General features: G+C 45.6%; 1 long non-coding RNA gene across 1 annotated transcript; it reads left to right on the top strand.

The window, feature by feature from the left end:
* The first annotated feature begins 2,622 nt into the window (after positions 1-2,622).
* LOC147825063 (uncharacterized) lies at positions 2,623-16,678 on the top strand. The gene is made up of 3 exons (XR_015441285.1): positions 2,623-2,745; positions 10,208-10,258; positions 16,501-16,678. It is a non-coding gene; the product is annotated as an uncharacterized LOC147825063 (long non-coding RNA).
* Positions 16,679-18,817: the final 2,139 nt, after the last annotated feature.

Genomic DNA, 18,817 nt, shown 5'->3' with positions numbered 1-18,817 from the left:
GGAGTATTGCAACATAAATCTGTTGTAGTCAGCAGGATTCGGTGAGGGAATACATTAAATACAGGACACATAACTTATAAGGTTATCTTATGATAATTACCCAAAAAGTCAACTGCAAAGGAGTGTAAGAAATTAACCACACACTAGAAGCCCAAAGGATTCAAATGAGGGCCTGGATCCCAGAAGTTTCCCACACAACTCCAGCTGAAGGCCTAGAGTCCAAGGCAATGTCCTCCTCGAGTCCAGCAATGTGACATGCTTGTCGGTATTGAGGATCTGCACCTGGAAGGCCCAAAGGCCAGTGGTGGAAGCCAGAAAATCTATGCTGGTGAGATGAAGGATTTGTGCCACCAAGCTGAGGGATCCACATTGGAGCCAGGAAGTGATGCTCACAGTGAAGATCAGAGCTCCCCTGATGAGAACAGCAGCCATTCCCAGGGACGGCGAGGCCCCGAGCTCCTCCTCTGATGAGAACAGCCTAGTTTGCATCAGGAAAACATCCACAGCAAGCTTCTCCTAGCAAATCAACAGGCCAACATCTTCCCCTTCAGTTCTCTTTTTATGGCTATTGGTAACCATTTTCAGGTGGGTCCTCCACGTCCAGACCATGCTGATTGAGTTCAGCTGGGCCTTACAAGTTGACCATTAGTCAATCCACCACAAAATCAATAAGAAAAAAGACAGCCCAGTGGAAGAGAAGAAAGGAATATACAAAAGTGATTTTTGAAAACATAAAGGCATACAACCAATAAAAAGAAAATATACAATATCTCAAGTAATTTAAAAATTACAAATAGAGCCAAGCATGGTGGCACACACGTAATCCCAGCATTCTGGGTGGTTGATCCAAGAGGATGGCAAGTTGAAGCCTAGCCTGGGCAACTTAATGACTGTTATGGTTTTTATCTAAAATGTTCCCCAAAGCCTCCTGTGTTCAAAAACAGGGCTTTGGAGAGGCGACTCTATCATGGGTGTGTGATACTGGATCATGGGTGTGTGATACCACCATCCACCCCGCCTTGGAACCAGCCTACTATGGACTGAAACCGCTACAAACTGTGAGCCAAACTAAACCTCGTCTCCTCTAACTTGCGGCTGTTGGGTGTTTTGGCCTGACAATAAGAAAGTAGCTAAGACAATGGCTTAGCAAATGTGAGAGACCCTGGTTCAAAATTAAAAATATGAAACAGCTGAGGATGTAGCGCAGCGTGAAGACCTTTGATTTAATCCTTAGTACCACACACAAAATTAATTGAAACAACAGGAAGAAACATTTTTTCTATGTAATTAATGCAGAGATTACAAAGAACTATAAAGCCAGTGTTGATGGGGGTTGGGGTACTTTCTAGAATTTTTGTTGGGAACTATAAACCAGTACGATTTCTCTGGAGAGCTACTTGAGAGAAGGCATAAAAAATATTTAAAATTACATAAACTAATTCACTATATTCAGGAGTCCAAAATGATTAACAGCTCAAGTTCTAGAATCAAATAAACCTAAATTGTTTACAGCTTTTGCTATTAATCTTAGACAAGTCATTCACTAGCTCCAAGCCAGTTGCCTCATCTGTAAAATGGAATTAATTATAGTACGTGCTCCCTAAGGTTCAGAGAACACTAGTTGAGGCAACATTTGTCAGGCATTTGGTTCAGTTCCTGGCCATTACTAAGCACTCAACAAATATTCACTATTTTATTGCCATGAGGAATTTGTGTTTAAGAATATGGCGTGTTTTTCTCAATGCTCTTTGACACAAATTGCAATACTGTGTAAAAATGTGAAGTGTTAAATTATAGTTCATCCACACAATGGATTTCCATGCAGATATTTTAAAATATAGTAAAATCTCCCTTATAATATGTTACTAGGTGAAGAAACAGGGTAAAAGACTATAATATGAAATTACTGAAACTACTTCTACAAAAAGAAAATCTTTGCAAAGGTACAAAGAACATTAGCATTTTGAGTGATGCGTGTGTGTGTGTGTGTGTGTGTGTGTGTGTGTACTCAGTCAGGACACCAAGAGATTTTCACATCAGAAGTGAGCATAAGGTACCAAGGGTTTTCACATATCCCCTTTCCCTACACATATGTCACCTCCCTCACTAGCAACATTCCCCCACTCGAGAGGTGCATTTGTTAAACTAACACGCAATCGATGGAGATGTTGGTGCATCATCAGCACTCACACAATGTCCATAATTCTATTAAGTTCACTCTTAGAGTGGTATGTGTTTGGGAAGCAGTGGTAACCCAATAAAAGAACGCAGCAAGCCTGAATTTAGGATTCTGAGCAATACCCCCTAGAATAACTCTGACGGAGAGTCTGACCAGAGTTTCTTGAGAGGGGTTTTTCTTGACAGGCTTGTGGGTGGGGAGAGCAAGGGATCAGTGAAGTGAAACTGACTGAGTGGCAAGCATCTCCCCTCATGCCTGGCTCTGGAGTCGTTTCTTTATGCTATGTATGTTTCGCAGTTTGGTAGTACGTGTCGGTCACTTTAGTAACTGTGAAGGATGTGCTATCAAAACAAACCACAAATCAAAAGCCTCTCAGGTGGGCTTTCCAGGAACAGAAGTGCATAGGAAAGCAGCTCTGGAAGTCAGGGAAGGGGTGGGGCCTGTGGGAGGAAGGAGCTGCTTGTGTTCACGGCTCCTGCTGCTCCCTGAGGCCCGAGCCTCACCCCACAGCTCTGAACCGAACCTGGCTGCCTTCTCCGGATATGGCAACAGCAGCCTCTACACAGGTACTGTAATTCTCCAGTGTTTGTTTTGTGGTACGAGGACTGAAACCAGGGCCTTTAACCTGGACTACATTCCTGGCCTTTTATTATTGTTTTTCAGATAAATCTCGCTAAGTTGTTAAGTTGCTTAGGCTGGTTAACTTGTGATCCTCCAGCCTCAGCCTTCCAGTGCTAGGGCTACAGGCGTGCGCCAACATGCACAGCCCTCCTAGTCCTTTCTGAAGGCTGTGGCTTTCAGACTCGGGCACACTGGGTATGAAACCTGCGGTCCATCCTCTGCTAGAACCTAACGTCTCTATACAACAGAGACAAAACACTCTGGGAAGGAGGCTGGGCAGGAGGATCCCAAACGCAAGCCCAGCTCAGCCTGGGTAACTTAGTGACTTAGCAAGACCCTGATTCAAAATAAATAATTGAAAACAAGACTGAGGCAGTGGCTCAGTGTGAAGGCCCTCGGTTCAATCCCCAGTACCACAAAAACAAAACAAAACAAGCCTAAAATAAACTCTGGCCTCACCACACTGCTGAGGGTTAAATGCAAAACAGGCCACTCTGCTCTCTTCTCTAGCATTTTTCTTCCTATTTTCTGCTTGGCACGTGTGGCGTGGGCCCTCCCTCTCTGGATCTAGGGTTACCCTGATTCGGGCTTCACACCACCCCATGCCGAGGCTGGTGGGTGCAGGACAGCTGTGGGGTGGTTCTAGGAGAGGCTGGACAGGCCTTGGAGCTTCCTTGGCCCCAGCAGCCCAAGCTCTCAGGAAAGAGAGGAAGTTCCAAGCGACTCCCTTGTCCCAAATGCACCCCAGCTCACCTGTCGAACTCAGTGCTCCAGCCTTAGCTGGAAGGGACCAGGACTGAGCCCCGGTGGTACTGTATCCATGCTCCCAAACTCCAGAGGTCCCCTCCACTCAGGTCACAGGGAATTTTTTCTTTTTAAGTGCAAATCTAATAGTATGATCAGTCTCCACGTCGCCCAGTTGACAGATTGGCGGCAGTCACGGTGAGTTGAGGACTTCCTGCTCCTAACTCTGCCAGCAGCTTCACCCTATCCCTCCTGCCCTGAGCCCCCCGTTTCCTTGCCTGTTTGAACAGGGCTGACACCGGTCCTCTCCCAGGTGGTCATCTCTACGTAGTGAGGAATCTCTCCTTACCTGAGTTATATCTTCCTAGTCTGTGGTGTTACCCAGCTCTGTAGTAGTGAGGGGGTGTCACTCCTCATACGACGTACATCTTTCTGTTTGTATTTCTGAAGCTTTGACATCTGGCCCTTCCAGAACTAGCTGATGGATGGGAAGTGCAAAGGCCTTGCCTTTCATGGGCAAAGCAACCAACCGAGAGCCCACCCCAGTCAGCTCCTCTTGGCATCATACCCCTGTCCTAATTGCCCAAGGTCAGGTACCAGGGTCTCAGAGTCTAGGGACAGCCTGGGGCCCCAGAATTCACTGAAGTCACTCAAACCAGCCAGTTCTAAGCCTGCTCACCCTGTTCCTTCCACGTAAGGCTTTAGCCCTCATTCTCCCCTTGGCCCGTGCCCCACCTGGCACGTCCCGGAATGCTCCCTACATGGTGTGCCATGCCTCTGTTCCTAGGGACCTGCACGCCCTCCTTCGTGACAGGGGTCTCAGTAACTTAGCATACCCAGCACGAAAAAAGGGGATTTAAACACTCCTTCCTAGAGGCCCAGTCTAGGGCTCTCCACCTCAACAGCCTTCAGATGATTTTCATAAGTACCCATTTCACTTTATTAAGTCTCTTTTTAATCTAAAAACAAAAGAAAGTTCTGCTTCCTGCAGTCAACTCTGACCTGAGAGTAGCCCAGCCCCAACTGTCCCCTTGGGCTGGCACGGACAAATCCCAGCACCTCCACCACTGGCCCTCAGCCAGGAAGCCTGCTCTGTTGACACTGGCATTAGCGCCATGTTCCACAGTCCCAGAGGGCAGCCTCTGTGAAAGCATTTCCCCAGCCACGGAACGCTGCTGGGGCTATTCTGTGACCTGCACTTGCCAGCCTCCAGGAAAGCTGTTCCCTAAGCAAGTGTTTCAAAATTCCTTGAGGGTGGGGACATTTTCTTTGGTGACCTGAGCTCCAGGTTAGGTTTTAGTCCCTGGAGAACAGGACCCCTTGGTTTCAGTGAAGCTGAGCAGAACATTCTTTCTACTGAGGGGAAAGCCCAAGGGATGCTGGGAAATCCAAGATGTCTTCCTCTTGCCCCCTACTTCTGCCATTTCTGCCTATGTGCTTCTGGTGAACTCTTTCCGATTCTTGGCATTGTGAGACAGTTTCCCACACTATAAGTTGATCCTAAGCTTGTTTTGGGCATTTTCAGTGAAAAAATTCAAGTCTGACCAAGCCACTCTGATTTTTCTTTTTTCCTTCTCACATCCTTTCAAAGGAGTTCTCTTGCCCCCAGCTCAGCAGGACAGCAGGAATGGGACATGATGTGTCCTTCAGCCCAATTCTCCTGTATACCTTGCTGCGTCTGGCTGCTCTGGCCCAGGAGGACAAGTGAACAGAAGGGAAGAGGAGGAGGCAGGAAGTCTTGCCCGCCTCCTGCTGGAGTATCTGGCCTTAGCTTCCTGCTGAGTTGCAGGGGCTGAACCAGGCCCTTCTGTTTGCCAGGGCTGCCATAACAAACCAGGTAACTTGCAGTAGCAGAAATGTGCTTTCCCATGCTTGTAGAAGTTAGAGGTCCAAAGTCAAGGGGTACAGAGAGCCACCCTCCCCAGAAGCCCCCGGGTTCCTCTCTTGCCTCTTCCAGCTTCTGGTAGATGCCCACTTTCCTAGGCGGTCACAAGGCACTCTCTCCTCTCTCAGTCTAGGCCCAAATGTCCTCTTCTCACAAGGACGCCAGTCCAGTTGGATGAAGGGCCCACTCTGCCCCAGTGTGTCCTCACTTAACTAATGACATCAGCCACAGCCCCATCCCCAAACCGGTCACATTCCCAGGTGCCGAGGTGTTAGCTTTTCAGGGGACACAATTTAATCAATAACAACAGTCTTTGTCTTCTCCCTCTCATGAGGTGTTTTTGCGGGTCCTTCAGAGATACCTCACTACCCACATTTCTGCTTTTGTCACCTGGCACTGCTGGCATGGGCACTCTCTGTGTGACCTCTCAGATCTCTTCATCTGCCCTAGGGGCTCGCCCTGGGGGGCACTCATCCTCTTGGGCAAGGCTCTGTTCCAAGATGGCTCTGGTCTGGCTCCTTCCTTGAGGTTTTCTTGGCCCCCAAGAAACACACACACCCTTGATCCAACTGGCCTCTGGCTGTGCGGATGCCCCTTTAATTCCCCCATGACTACTTGCTATGGACCTTCGACAATTCTGGGGAAGCCTGTGGCCCCCTAATGTCAGGAGGCCGAGCTCTCACACGGTGTGGTCACCATACTGTGCTCCGCTCCCATCTCAAGGTGGCCCTAGGCCAGCACCAAGGAGCTCAGGGGACACTCCGGGCCAGTGAGGTGCCTGCCTGGTCGGTGGGCACCACCACTCCCCTCTCTTGGGGTTTCGGCTCCTGCCCCAAGTGTAGGTGAGCAAATCGCCCTCTTGCCTTCCCCACAGAGCAGGAGGGAAGCTGGATGACATGTTCCACAGCTATCTGTGCATTTGCTTTAAGGGCTGGCTTTCTCCATCCACCTCCTAGCTGTCTCTGCTTCTCTGGTGAAGGTTGGAAGGGGCTGGTGATCTGGGTCACGGGTTGCCATAGGGGTGGCCACTCCTGGGAGATGCGTCTGACTCTTCCTTTCAGAAAGTGTGACAGTCACAGCAGCAGTGCCAGCTCAGCAGAAAGTCAGGACAGCAAGAAGAAAAAAAAAAGAAAGAAAAGAAGAAGCACAAGAAACACAAAAAGCATAAGAAGCATAAGAAACATCCAGGCACTGAAGCAGAATTGGAAAAAAGCCAAAAACACAAACACAAGAAAAAGAAGTCAAAGAAGAGCAAAGATAAAGAAAAGGAGAAGAAGGATGACCAAAAAGTGAAATCTGTCTCTGTCTAAAAGGACAGATTTTTTAAAATTGACTTAATTACCAAGTCATCTGTATTAAATTTTGTTATAATGTAAAGGAGATTCAAGCCTTGTAAATAATGACATGGAAGACCCTGTGCTGCACTTAAAATATTGCTGCTTGATTATTTTATTTTTACATCAGAGCTTTATAACATGAACTTTTGTACAGAATTGTGAGTTGTGACCATGTAACATGAGAGGTTTGGCCTATTATTTTTAACCACCATTAATTAGTTGAGGTGGAGTTTACTGTGAAATTTTCACATTTGAATATTTTTAATTGCCTGGCAAGAGCTAATACAAGTTCTAAAATATCAGCAGAATGATTTGCTGAATTCATTACAACCCCGTTATGTCACGTTTTGATTACAATAAAAGTTTTCAGTAAACTTTTCAAAAAAAATAAAAAGGAAGTGTGACAGAAGCTTTGGCTTTAGTGTTGCAGACTTAGGAAATCACAGCACATAGGAGAAGGCCCACTCTGCATCCTGGTTGGAGGATAAAGCACCTGGTTCACAGCAGGCACTTGGGACAGCAGCATTGAAGGTCCAAGTTCAGCAACTGCAGGTCTCAGGCCCTCCAACTCCTACAATGGGCACCGCAGGGCAGCAGGCAATGCTGTGCCTACTTCGTGCTCCCTGACAGATGAGCTATCCAGTTTGTTCTTTGCTTCTATTTTTGTGGTGCTGAGGATTGAATCCAGGGCCTTTTCACTGAGCTACATTCCCAGCCTATTTATTTTTGAGACACAGTCTCGCTAAGTTGCCAGGTTGCCCAGGCTGGGCTCAAACTTTTGATCCTCCTGCCTCAGCCTCCCTCTCTAGTGGTTCTTTGGAGCAGCTCTCACTACTTGGAAGTAGATCATAGTCCATTGCTTTGCCTCTCAGCCCCTGGAATAGACTCTTCATGGGAGCTGAACCCTACAACCAGTTTTAAAGCAGAGCTGGGCCCAGGTGGCTGTAGGAGGGTGAACGGTGCTTCTGCCTCCACAAAGATGGGTCCATCGGAACCTGTGTGGTGCTTGGGAAAAGGATCCTTGCAGACACAAAGGTCTTGAGTTGAGATCATCCTAGATTAATGTGGACCTTAAACCCAGTGACAAAGATCCTTACAAGGGAAAAGAATGGGAGGAGACACAGAGGAGGCAGATGTTTGGAGTGATTCAGCCACAGCCAAGGGCTGCCTGGGACCAGCAGAAGCTGGAAAAGGCAGGCACGGATTCTCCCCCAGAGCCTTCAGAGGCCACGTGGCCCTGTCAGTGTGTTGATGAAGGACTCCTGGGATCCATAACTGTCCAAGATGGAACTGTATAAACGCTTGTGTTTTAAGATGCCACATTACTTGTTATGGCTGGCAGCCCCTAACAAACTAATACAGCAGACAGCGAGTGTTTGCTGGATGAAGAAGGTATTTATTTCTGCATCATCTCCTGCAGCAGTGTCGACCCCTTCCTGTGGGACCCCAGGGAGCTTGCTGCACCACAAGGTCACCTCTAAAGGAGGGACCAGTGGAGTTGGTGTCAAGGCCACTGAGTTCCAGCTCTGCTGACTCAGTCTCCCCAGTTGAGAGAGCTGTCTCCATGACACAACAGAAATCCTGGAGATCACGAAGCTTCTCTGCAGGCAGCCCTGCACACCCCAGGTCTGAGGCTTCAGCTGGCAGAGGGTCCCCGGACAGAGGCTGTGTGGCCAGCATTGGCAGCTGCTGTGTGTCTGTCTGCCCAGCCCTCAGGGCCTCACCGTTACCTTAGCAATCACTTCTCTCCCAGAGCTTTCGGCAGCAGATGGGACCAGCTGGCGGAAGGATGGGGTGCTTTGTCCCCTGGCTAGGAGACAAGCCTCGGGCCTCACAACGGACTCTGACTTCTCGGTCAGAGTGGAGGACAGTTGCTTAGGGACGTCACCTCGCTCAGTGCTGAAGGCTTATTTCCATTCTGTGGTGCAGGGATGGCCCCTGGCAGCACCATGTCTCCTAGCATGTCTGGCCGGCTTCCCCAACACAGAAAAGGGAGGCTATTCTTGGACCCTTGTAAAAATTTACAGAGAGCCCTATTTATCCACAAAAGCTGCCTCTGTGTTCTCTGGAGACTTCTGGTCCAGGGCCAACTCTGGGTTCATTTCAGCAGGCTTATGTGGGTTTTAAAAGCATTCAGATCCCCAAATATTTGAGATGAGGTTCAACTGACCTCAATCTTCTGACCTTTACAGTGACTAATTCTTCTTGGTCAGCTGCTGGCCCTTTTGGAGCAATTATGCCCCTGGCAGCCGGGTACCGTCAAAAAGCCATTGCATTAGGTGTCAGGACACATGAGGCTGAGAACAACCTGTGGGACTTTCTGCAAGTTTCTAGACCTTTCTGGGGGCTCAGCTAAGTCCTTGGGAAAACTGAGATCACAGTCTACCTCACGGGGTGTCAGGAAGACCCAGGCAGCCATGTACTGGAGAAGGGCTTCCGAAGAGAGGGATTGGAGCATGTAGAGGAATGGCCAGCAAGCTGGAGAAGGGGGCTTGCTGTGCACAAAAACATTAACACTGCCCAAAGGAAATGTGGTCTCTGCGGCCAACACCTGGGACAGAGCCCCTCAGCCCTTGGAACATTCTGCCCGACTGAGTGTCTTTGTTTCCTTCCTGGGGGCCGTGGACTATGTCAGCTAGTCTCTGCTAACATTGTGACTTATGGGGGAGGGCGGGCGGTCTCTGGACAGTGTCCAGAGCAACAGCATGCTAACGTCAGCTGTGCGACAATCCATTGCGTCTACACGCTGGATACCCTATCCAGGCACTGGACACCAGGTCCCGTGACTTCCCCAGGGGGAAACAGTCCATTTGTATTGTCACTCACCACTGTTGGGACAAGGAATACAGGTCAACACAATGCATGGAGAAGCCACCCCGGGAGCGCATGCCTGTCCCCTGCCCTGGGTGCTGCTTCCAGTGGCTGAGCTCTACTTGTGTCCTTCACTGTAACACCTCATAACCTCTTGTATAGCAGTTTTGCTGAGCTCTGTGATCCTCCTAGTGAATTGCTGGCCGTAGGGACTCTCTCCCCACCTGAACTTGCACTTGGGGGATGAGCAACAGTCCAGGAAGGCTCAGCAGTGGTCCCAAGGAAAGGTGGGATGGGACACTGCCACTGGATCTCGCTGGACACTCCCTGTTGCTCCTGTCCAACCCTTTGCTCTGCCCCCACCTCTCAGCTATGAGCTCAGCCAAAGATCAGACGCTCTGGCTTTAAAGACAGAGAGGACGTGTGTCAGTGGACACCAGCGGTCTCATGGTGATAGCAAGGAAAATCTTGGATGAAACTTTCAGGAAGACTTTCGGACAGGAAGAGAGTATATATCCTTTGGGTTCTTCCATTGTTCCTCTTTCTGGACTGTCTTAAACCATTTGAGCCTCTTCAACAAAATGCTATAAACTGGGTAATTCATAAATGACAGAAGTTTATTTCTCATAGTTCTGGAGGCTGAAGAATCCGAAATCAGGATGCTGGCAGATACAGTATTTGGTGAGTGTTCGTGCGGTTTCCTCCCATGGTGGGAGGTGGGAGGGTGGAGGATCTCACTCAGCCATATTTATATGGCACTGATCCTTTGGTGAGGTTTCTACCCTATGACCTAACCACCTTCTAAAGGCCACACTTCCTAATACTGTCCTCTTGGGGATGAGTATTTCAAATTATGAACTTAGGAGGGCACACACATTCAGACTATAGCCTGATGTTCATTGGAGATATCAAGTACTAGATCTCAGCAACATTTTTGAACCAAGTGGTGACCTTGGAGAAAGAAGATGAGGAGACAAAAAGACAGAAGGTGCCTACACCATGCAGTCATCTTTCTGCCCTGAGGACTCCACTTCCAGACTATTACAGAACAAGCATCTATCAGACGTAAGCCAAGGTTTGGTATTTAGTCACATGCACGGAAGCTAATCCTAAGGCCTGGGTGATTCATGTATGACATGAACTCCAGACATGGCAGGCAAACTGCAATTGTGATTTTCCTGTCTTTCCATGACATGACTATTTCTCCTGCTTCATCTGAGAAATGAATAAATTTACACAGCCACTAAAAGTACTTTTGAGTTCCTGCAAAAGAATTCTAAAGAGAAGTAGGATTTTGGGCAAAGCAAATTAGATTCAAGTGTTAGGAACCACAGGGCAGTATGGAAGATCTGAAAATACTTTGAAAACTTGTCCTTGTAAATCCATCCTGACCTAACTGATACACACATTCGGAAGAAGAAGGCTTGGTATGGAAACAAACAGATGCTGTTTGCAAGATGCAGGGATTGTTGTGAGTGTGATTGTAAATACAGCCTGATGAGGACTGGAGACGGTGAGGTAATGAGAAGAGTGTGTGGGGGGGGCGGTATTGAACCCGGGACTTCCGTCCTTTTTGTATTTTGTGACCGGGTCTCACTGAGTCAGTTGCTCAGGCTGGGCTCAAACTTGTGACCCTTTTGCCTTACAGGCTGTGCTACCACCCCTGGCTTCAGTTTTCCATCAAAGCCAAGGCAAAAAATGAATACTAAAATCACAGAATGAAGTTATACAATAAATAATAATTCTGATGTCTTATCCACAATAAATTAATTTAAATTTTTTGCTATTAAACAACTTAGTAGTCAACCTAAAGCTGAGAGTATAGGAGCCGTATATCGTTTTTGGGGGGGTACCAGGGATTGAACTTGGGTCCTTCCGATTGCGAGGCAGGCAGCGGAACCACTGAGCTAAATCCCCGGCCTGGAGCCATATATCTTAATCCACAGCAACTATGCTGCTTCTAAATCACTACTCAGACAATGAATGCTAAATAGATGCCTACTTTGGACTACTGACAGAGGAAGATGTTTGCCCACGTCTGTTAGGCAGGACAAAGTTTGGCCAATGGTGACGTTGCCAACAAATTATCAGATTTCCTCACACTCTTTTACCCTCACCAGCAAAGTTCTGGGAGTCAAACCAAAGTCCTCATACCTGCTAGGCAAGGGTCTACCACCAAGCTGCACTCCCAGCCACGCTTTCACTTTCTGCAAGCAACTGGGCTCAAGATGCGTCACCTCTTAATGGCTAGGCTAGAGAGTGTGGTGCGCCATGCCAATCCATCTTCTCTGAACAGTTTCACAAGTCAAGCTTTGAAGGAGGTACTGCTCACAGACTTGCTAACTTAAGTCAAAGGGAGTACAACTGACACTATCAAACTCACCTGGAGAAATAACTTTGATAGCCTTATATTGCTTAATGAAATTAAATTGATAATTGAAACCCTTAAAAATAAAGCAGAATTTCATTGGTGAATTCTGCCACAGATTTAAAGAAGTAATACTATTTCTCTACAATTTTCACGAGAGAATAGAAACAGAGGGAACACTTTCCTACTCATTTTAAGAGGGCATTGGTATGCTGATCCCAAAGCCAGATAAGAAATGAAAACTATATCTCTCCTGAATACAGATGAAAAAACCTTGACAAAATATGGGCAAAATTGAAATGAGCAATAAATTAAAAGAATAACAGATCATGACAAAGTAGGAATTAGGGAGTCAGAAATGCAAGACCAGCACCATTTACTAAAGAGGCTATCTTTCCTCCAGTGAGGGTGTTTGGCTCCTTTATTGAAGATGAGATGGCTGAGTGTGTCTGGCATTGTTTCTGCATCTTCTAATCTGTTCCACTGGTCCTCAGGTCTATTTCTTTGCCAGTATCATGCTGTTTTTATCACAGTAGCTTTGTAGTATAGTTGCAGGTTGGAGATTGTGATACCCCCTGCCATGTCTCTGTTACCTAGAATTGCTTTTGCTATTCTGGGTCTCTTCTTGTTCCAAATGAATTTTTGGATTGTTTTCTCAAGTTCCATGAAGTATGCTGCTGGGATCTCAATTGGAATTGCATTAACTCTATCTAACAGTTTTGGAAGTATGGCCATTTTCTCTATGTTGATTCTTCCTACCCAGGAGCAAGGTATGTCTTTCCATTTTCTGATACCATCTTCAATCTCTCTTTTCAGAGTGCTAGAGTTTTCAGAGAAGAGGTCTTTGATTTCTTTTGTTAGGTTGATTCCTAGGTATTTCAGTTTTTTGGATGCTATTGTGAAAGGAATTGTTTGCCCTATTTCTCTCTCAGTGAGTGTGTTGTTCATGTAGAGGAAGGCTAATGATATTTGTGTGTTGACCTTGTATCCAGCTAATTGACTGAATTTGGTTATTAAGTCTAGAAGACTTTTGGTGGACTTCTTGGGGTCTTCTATATATAGTATCATGTCATCTGCAAATAATGACAATTTGACTTCTTCATTTCTTATCTTTATTCCTTTTATTTCTTTCTCTTGTCTAATTGCTGTGGCTAATGTTTCCAGAACTATATTGAACAAGAGTGGTGATAGTGGACACCCTTGTCTTGTTCTTGATTTAGTGTGAAAGATTACAGTTTTTGACCATTTAGTATGATATTGGCTGTTGGTTTTTCATAAATGGCTTTTATCAGATTGAGGTAGAGATGGTCTATAACAATTTTTTGTAGGGTTTTATCATAAATGAGTGTTGGATTTTGTCAAATGCTTTTTCTGCATCCATTGAGATGATCATATGGTGTTTGTCCTTGGCTCTATTGATATAGTGTATTATAATTGCCTTCAACTTGCCAAAGATTAAAACTAGACCTATATCTCTCACCATGCACTAAAATAAAATTGAAATGGATTAAAGATCTAAATATTAGAAACACTGATCTGGCTGGAACAGAGGTTAGACAGAACTCTTGAAGACATTGGTATAGGAAAAGATTTTATGAACAAAACTTCATTTGCCCGTGAACTAACACAATCAACAAGTGGTATCTCTTCTTATTAAAAAGCTTCTGCACAGCAAGAGAAACCACCAACAGTGTGAAGAGACAACCCACAGTGTGGGAAAAAATTTTCACCTACTGTTCCTCAGTCAAAGGTCCACTATCTAGAATCTATAAAGAATTTTAAGAAATCTCCCAAATTTAAAGACCCAATCCAAAAATGGGCATCTGAAATGAACAGACATTTCTCAGACAAAGAAGTAGAAATAGCAAAGAAACATATGAAAATATGCTCCACATCACTGGTCATTCGAGAAATGCAAATGAAAACAATGCTGAGATTCCACCTCACCCCAGAAAGAATGGCTGCTATCATGAAATCAACCAATAACAAATGCTGGCTGGGCTGTGGGGAAAGAGGAACACTGCTCCACTGCTGGTGGGAGTGCTGGGGCAATCACTGTAGAAATCAGTATGGAGATACCTCAAAGAACTAGGACTAGAGGTCCCATTTGACCCAGCTATTCCACTGCTGGGGATCTTCCCCAAAGAATTTAAAAAGTCATACCACAGTGATATATGTGCACCCATGTTCATAGAAGCACAGTTTGTAATAGCTAAAACTTGGAAACAGCCCAATTGCCCATCAACTGGAGACTGGATAAAGAAAATGTGTTTTTTTCTAAAATGGAGTACTACCCAGCCATTAAAAATGAGAAATTAGAGACATTTATAGCTAAATGGATGCACACTGAGGTGATAATCTTAAGTGAAATAAATAGGACACACATGTGTAAATGCCTAATAGTTCCTCTGGTGTGAGAAACTGAAAGTGTAAATAAGGACTGAAAGGTATAATAGATAATGTGAAATAGGAACAAAAGGGGCAAAGGGGAAGGGGAACTGGGGTGAGTAGGGGAAAGGAAAGAAGAGAATGGAATTAATATGAGAAAATGAAAAAATGGAAGCAAAGTCCCTGTAAATAGGGAGGGATGGAGGGGTTGAAGGGAGGGCAGGGGAATGGGAAAAGAAACAAGAACCAAGAGAGATTATGTAAAGGTACAAATTTCCAATGATGAATGTCACATTTTATACCTAAAATGTACCAATAAAATTAATTTAAAAATAAAAAAGAAGTGCAAGGCCAGCTCCATAATCGTAAGTCATGTGATTTTCAACCAGCTTAATAAGACAATCCACATAGTTGTGTCATGATAGAAATTCTCAAAAATATAGGATTAGAAAGGAAGTTCTTAAACATAATGAAGACAATATACAAAACCCTACCCTGTTCAATGAAAGACTGAACAGTTTCCCTTATGATTAGAAACAAGGGGCAGATGTACTCTCTTACCACTTCTACTTTACGCTGTACTATATGATATGACAAGAAAAAGAAATAAAAGGCATGCCAGCTGGAAAGATAGACGATCCTCCCCAAATATTTCCAAAAGTGCTCTTGAGGTTATTGCCCTTTCTTATATGTTTTTCTCTTTCCTATATTCTTGCATCCACTTGATGCTCTTTATTAATCTTTGTGAATAATTTGTCTTTAAATTTGTGTCAAAAATATGGTAGTAGGGGGCCGGGGATTTAGGTCAGTGGAGCTGCACCTGCCTAGCAAGTGCAAGTTTGATCCCCAGTAACAGGAAAAAAACCCCAAAACTATGGTAGCAGGACAATGTAATTGGCTTTCAAGGCAGTATAAAATCACACCTGATTTCCAGTGTGTCTCAATTTTCATTGTATGCGCATACATTTCAACCTTTCCCTGGAGTAGAGAAAATGTTTACATCAGCCCAGAGATGGCAGATATGACACTGACATAGACATTTAGCTATTTGTCCTCCCGAAGGCTAAGGACAAAGCCAAACATGTGGACAAATGTTCAGACCAAAGTGAACCTTGCGTGAACCTCAAGTATTTACCCGGGTAGTCCTAAATTCTCAGACCTGCTGCAAACTCTTTCCTAAACAGCCAGGAATGGCCCCGGGCCCTAATCATCTACTAGATTAGCAGAAAGTGCTGGGTTTCAACACATTCTTGCCCAGGCTTCCAGAAGGACACAGCATGTTCCAAAACATGTCCCACCTGCTTTTGTCACCTCGGCAAGAATCTCTCTCCATAACTTGCTCCTTTTCTGTAAACACCTTCTTACTACTGCACAACTGCTGCTTTCCCAAGCACAAATGATTCGTAATCCCCAGGCTGCAGCTGATATCAAGCTGGAATAGTTAATAAATGATTCCTGTAGGCAACATTCTCAGGAGAGAACTAAAAATAGAAAAGAATGTTATGCTCCCAAGTCCCAAGCATGAGTCCCGCCTTGAGGGATCCCTCTCAGTGGATGTTCTTTTTGGTCTCCAACATAGGATGTCAGCCTCTTGCCATTTCTTTCTGGCAGATTCAGATCCAGGGATCTTTAGTCTTAGATCCAAGCGAAGGAATCAAACCAGATCTCCAAAGAAATGTAACTCTGCCTTCAATGACATGTCCACCCATGTCACTCGGCAGTCTATGCTCAGCAACTCCTCATTTATAAATTCTTCAATTCAAAAGAGATTCAAACCTTTCTGTTGGACTACAAGAGTCTTTTTACAGTGGCCTCACTGAATCAGTGTTCTGTCTCACAGCCTCAGTGCAATAAGGATTTATCCACCTGCATGTAAAAGTAGTATACCCCCACTTCTATGCATCGATGGTTCAAACATATTAGGCTCAATTTCAGAATACCTTATCATAAATATAGATCATGGTAGACATTGTTGGTGGACTTCACAGAATCCTTTCTCCCCTTCCTCTCTCTTTCATTCTCCTCATCTGAGTATCTCTGTAAGTACTTCGTGGCATTTGTAGTCAAATAGTCCTGCATGCCTCTGTGTGTGTGTGTGTGTGTGTGTGTGTGTGTGTGTGTGTTTGGCAAAACTGTGATCACACACTTAACTACATTTCTGTTTTAGGACAGTGTGATGAAGTCATTCTTTCTGCCATGTTGCTGCTTCTCCCAGGATGCCCGGTACTCAGGGAGATCAATGGTGCGAACGTAACCGGCACCCAGACCAGACTCAGCCTTACCAGACATTCCTTGCTCCAGCTATTTAGCAGGACCAACAAATATTTGTTGAATAAAGGAGTGAATGAAAGAAATGCTTCCTCTTGTCAGGGTCCTTGTAATCTAAGGGAGGGAGTGATAATTATCTATGAACTATCAGATGAAATAAGGGCTACAGCAACAGGGATCATATTTCCTTGCTCAAATTCTGCAACAAGAATTCTGAGGGCCGGGGTTGTAGCTCAGTGGCACTGTGCCTGCCTGGCAAGCACAAGGTCCTGAGTTTGATCCCTGGTACAAAAAAAAAAAGAATTCTGATAAAATAGCCAGAAATGGTGGCCCACACCTGTCAACACAGGACTTGGAAGGCTGAGGCAGGAAGATCTTGAGTTTGAGGTCAGCCTGTCTCAAAAAAGTTCTGATGAAATTTTTTCATATATATATATAGAGAGAGAGAGAGAGAGAAATGAAAATATTACAAAGATAATTTAAACACCAACCTTCACCCCTCTAGGCCTGATGTAAGCCACAGAATCTTGTGTATGGCTGATGTGGTAGCTTCCTAACATAGCTGTGTACATTCTTGCCCTCTGCAGCAGCAGGTTCACAGGATTTCATGTGGACCCTGAGCAGGCCAAACACTCTCCTCTGGAGTCCTAATCCACTGTAGTGGGATAGGGTCCCCAGGTTATTGTCATCAGGTTCTCGACTTGAAAAACTTGGTCAATGACAAGAATAAATAAAATTCGCAAAGCTCTGGCAGCATAACTTGAGTCCCGGGAGTCAGCCATACCTGAGGCTTGCCCACATTCTTTTGAGGTCCCTAAGTCAACTTCTCTCTGGATGGGCATCCATATCAGCATCAGTGTCACCTACAAGCTTGTTAGAAGTGCTTTATAAAGAGGCGGAATTATAGTAAACAAGGTAAAATTTACTGCTGAAAAGATATTTAAACTGGGTGTGGTGGTGCATACCTGGAATCCCAGGAGGCTGAGGCAGGAGGGTCACATGTTCAAGGCCAGACTGGACAACTTAGCAAGACGCTACTTCAAAATAAAAAGAACTGTGATATAGCTCAGTGGTGGAGCCCTTGTTAGCATTCGTGACACTCTTAGTTCAATTCCTAGTACTGGAAAAAACAATAAAGAGAAACAAAAAACATTCAAATGCATAATTTGAAAGCAAGAGGAGATGGATAGTAAACAAATGAAAGAAAGGAGGTTTAGATCTGGATGGGGGTGCACAGTATTTATCCCCTGACTGAGTTTTAGGTTATATGATATAAAATTATTTTGAGTGGGAAGCTGATTTCTCTCATCACCATCCGCAACTCAGATTCTTAGGTGAGAAAAATTGCAATTCATGCACAGACTATAAAATCTTGAGTGCCATGAATTGACTTCACACGATACCTGGCTGGGGAGAGCAGGAGCGGGGCGTGGGAGAACAGGCTGAACATGTGCGTCCACCCCACCAGGGAGCTCCTGCAGCTGGAAGGCCGCCTGCAGTCCTTCCCTTGCCTTCTTCCTTTCAGTCGGCGGAGCTTTTGCTTTGGAACCAAGCCTCTTGTGCCCTCCTCAGTCACTTATCTCTTCTTCCTATCACAAAAGTGTAGTCTTACAGGTCATCCTGGGGCCAATAGACCTCAGCAGCCCTCACCTTTGTCAGGCCCTGCTGCCTGCACTTGGCCCTGGCCCTGCTGCCTCGGTCATCTGCAGACACCGGTATCTACTCTCCCTTTGCAAAGCAGCTCCCCGGCTGCTCTGGGGCCTTAGCAGAATCTGACCACTTGACTATGCAACCTGAGCTGCCCATCGTGAACTTTATGACCACCAAGGCGTAAAGGTGGACTTGTACAGCAACAGTCTGCCATTAAATGGAAGTGGAGTCCAAGCAGGTCCGGAAGGCACAAGTAAGCTACATGAAGAAGTTGCCCAAGGGCCCGAATGTAATACAAAGATTTGTATATATGACATTCCAAGGATTTACTAAGTCGGCTTACAATGGCTGCCTGCAGAGTCCAAGGTGGATGAGTGTAAGTGGGCCACGTGTGTCCTGCAGAGTCCAGGGATCCAGTCAAAGGCCGAAGTCCTGGCGCTCGCTGCAGAGCCCTGTGCAAATCCATGTCTGAACACCGAAGAGCCTGTGCTGGGAGGAAGTGGAGAAAAACGTCCAAAGGTGATGGTGAAGACCAGACCTCCTCCAGAGAACCAAGACTTCCTTCT

Source organism: Heterocephalus glaber, unplaced genomic scaffold, assembly GCF_053883595.1.
Source record: "Heterocephalus glaber isolate CG9 unplaced genomic scaffold, H.glaber_assembly_v1.0 deba00001509, whole genome shotgun sequence".
Taxonomy (NCBI): Eukaryota; Metazoa; Chordata; class Mammalia; order Rodentia; family Bathyergidae; genus Heterocephalus; species Heterocephalus glaber.
Note: the sequence above shows the minus strand (reverse complement) of the source record. Positions and strands in the feature narration are given on the sequence as shown.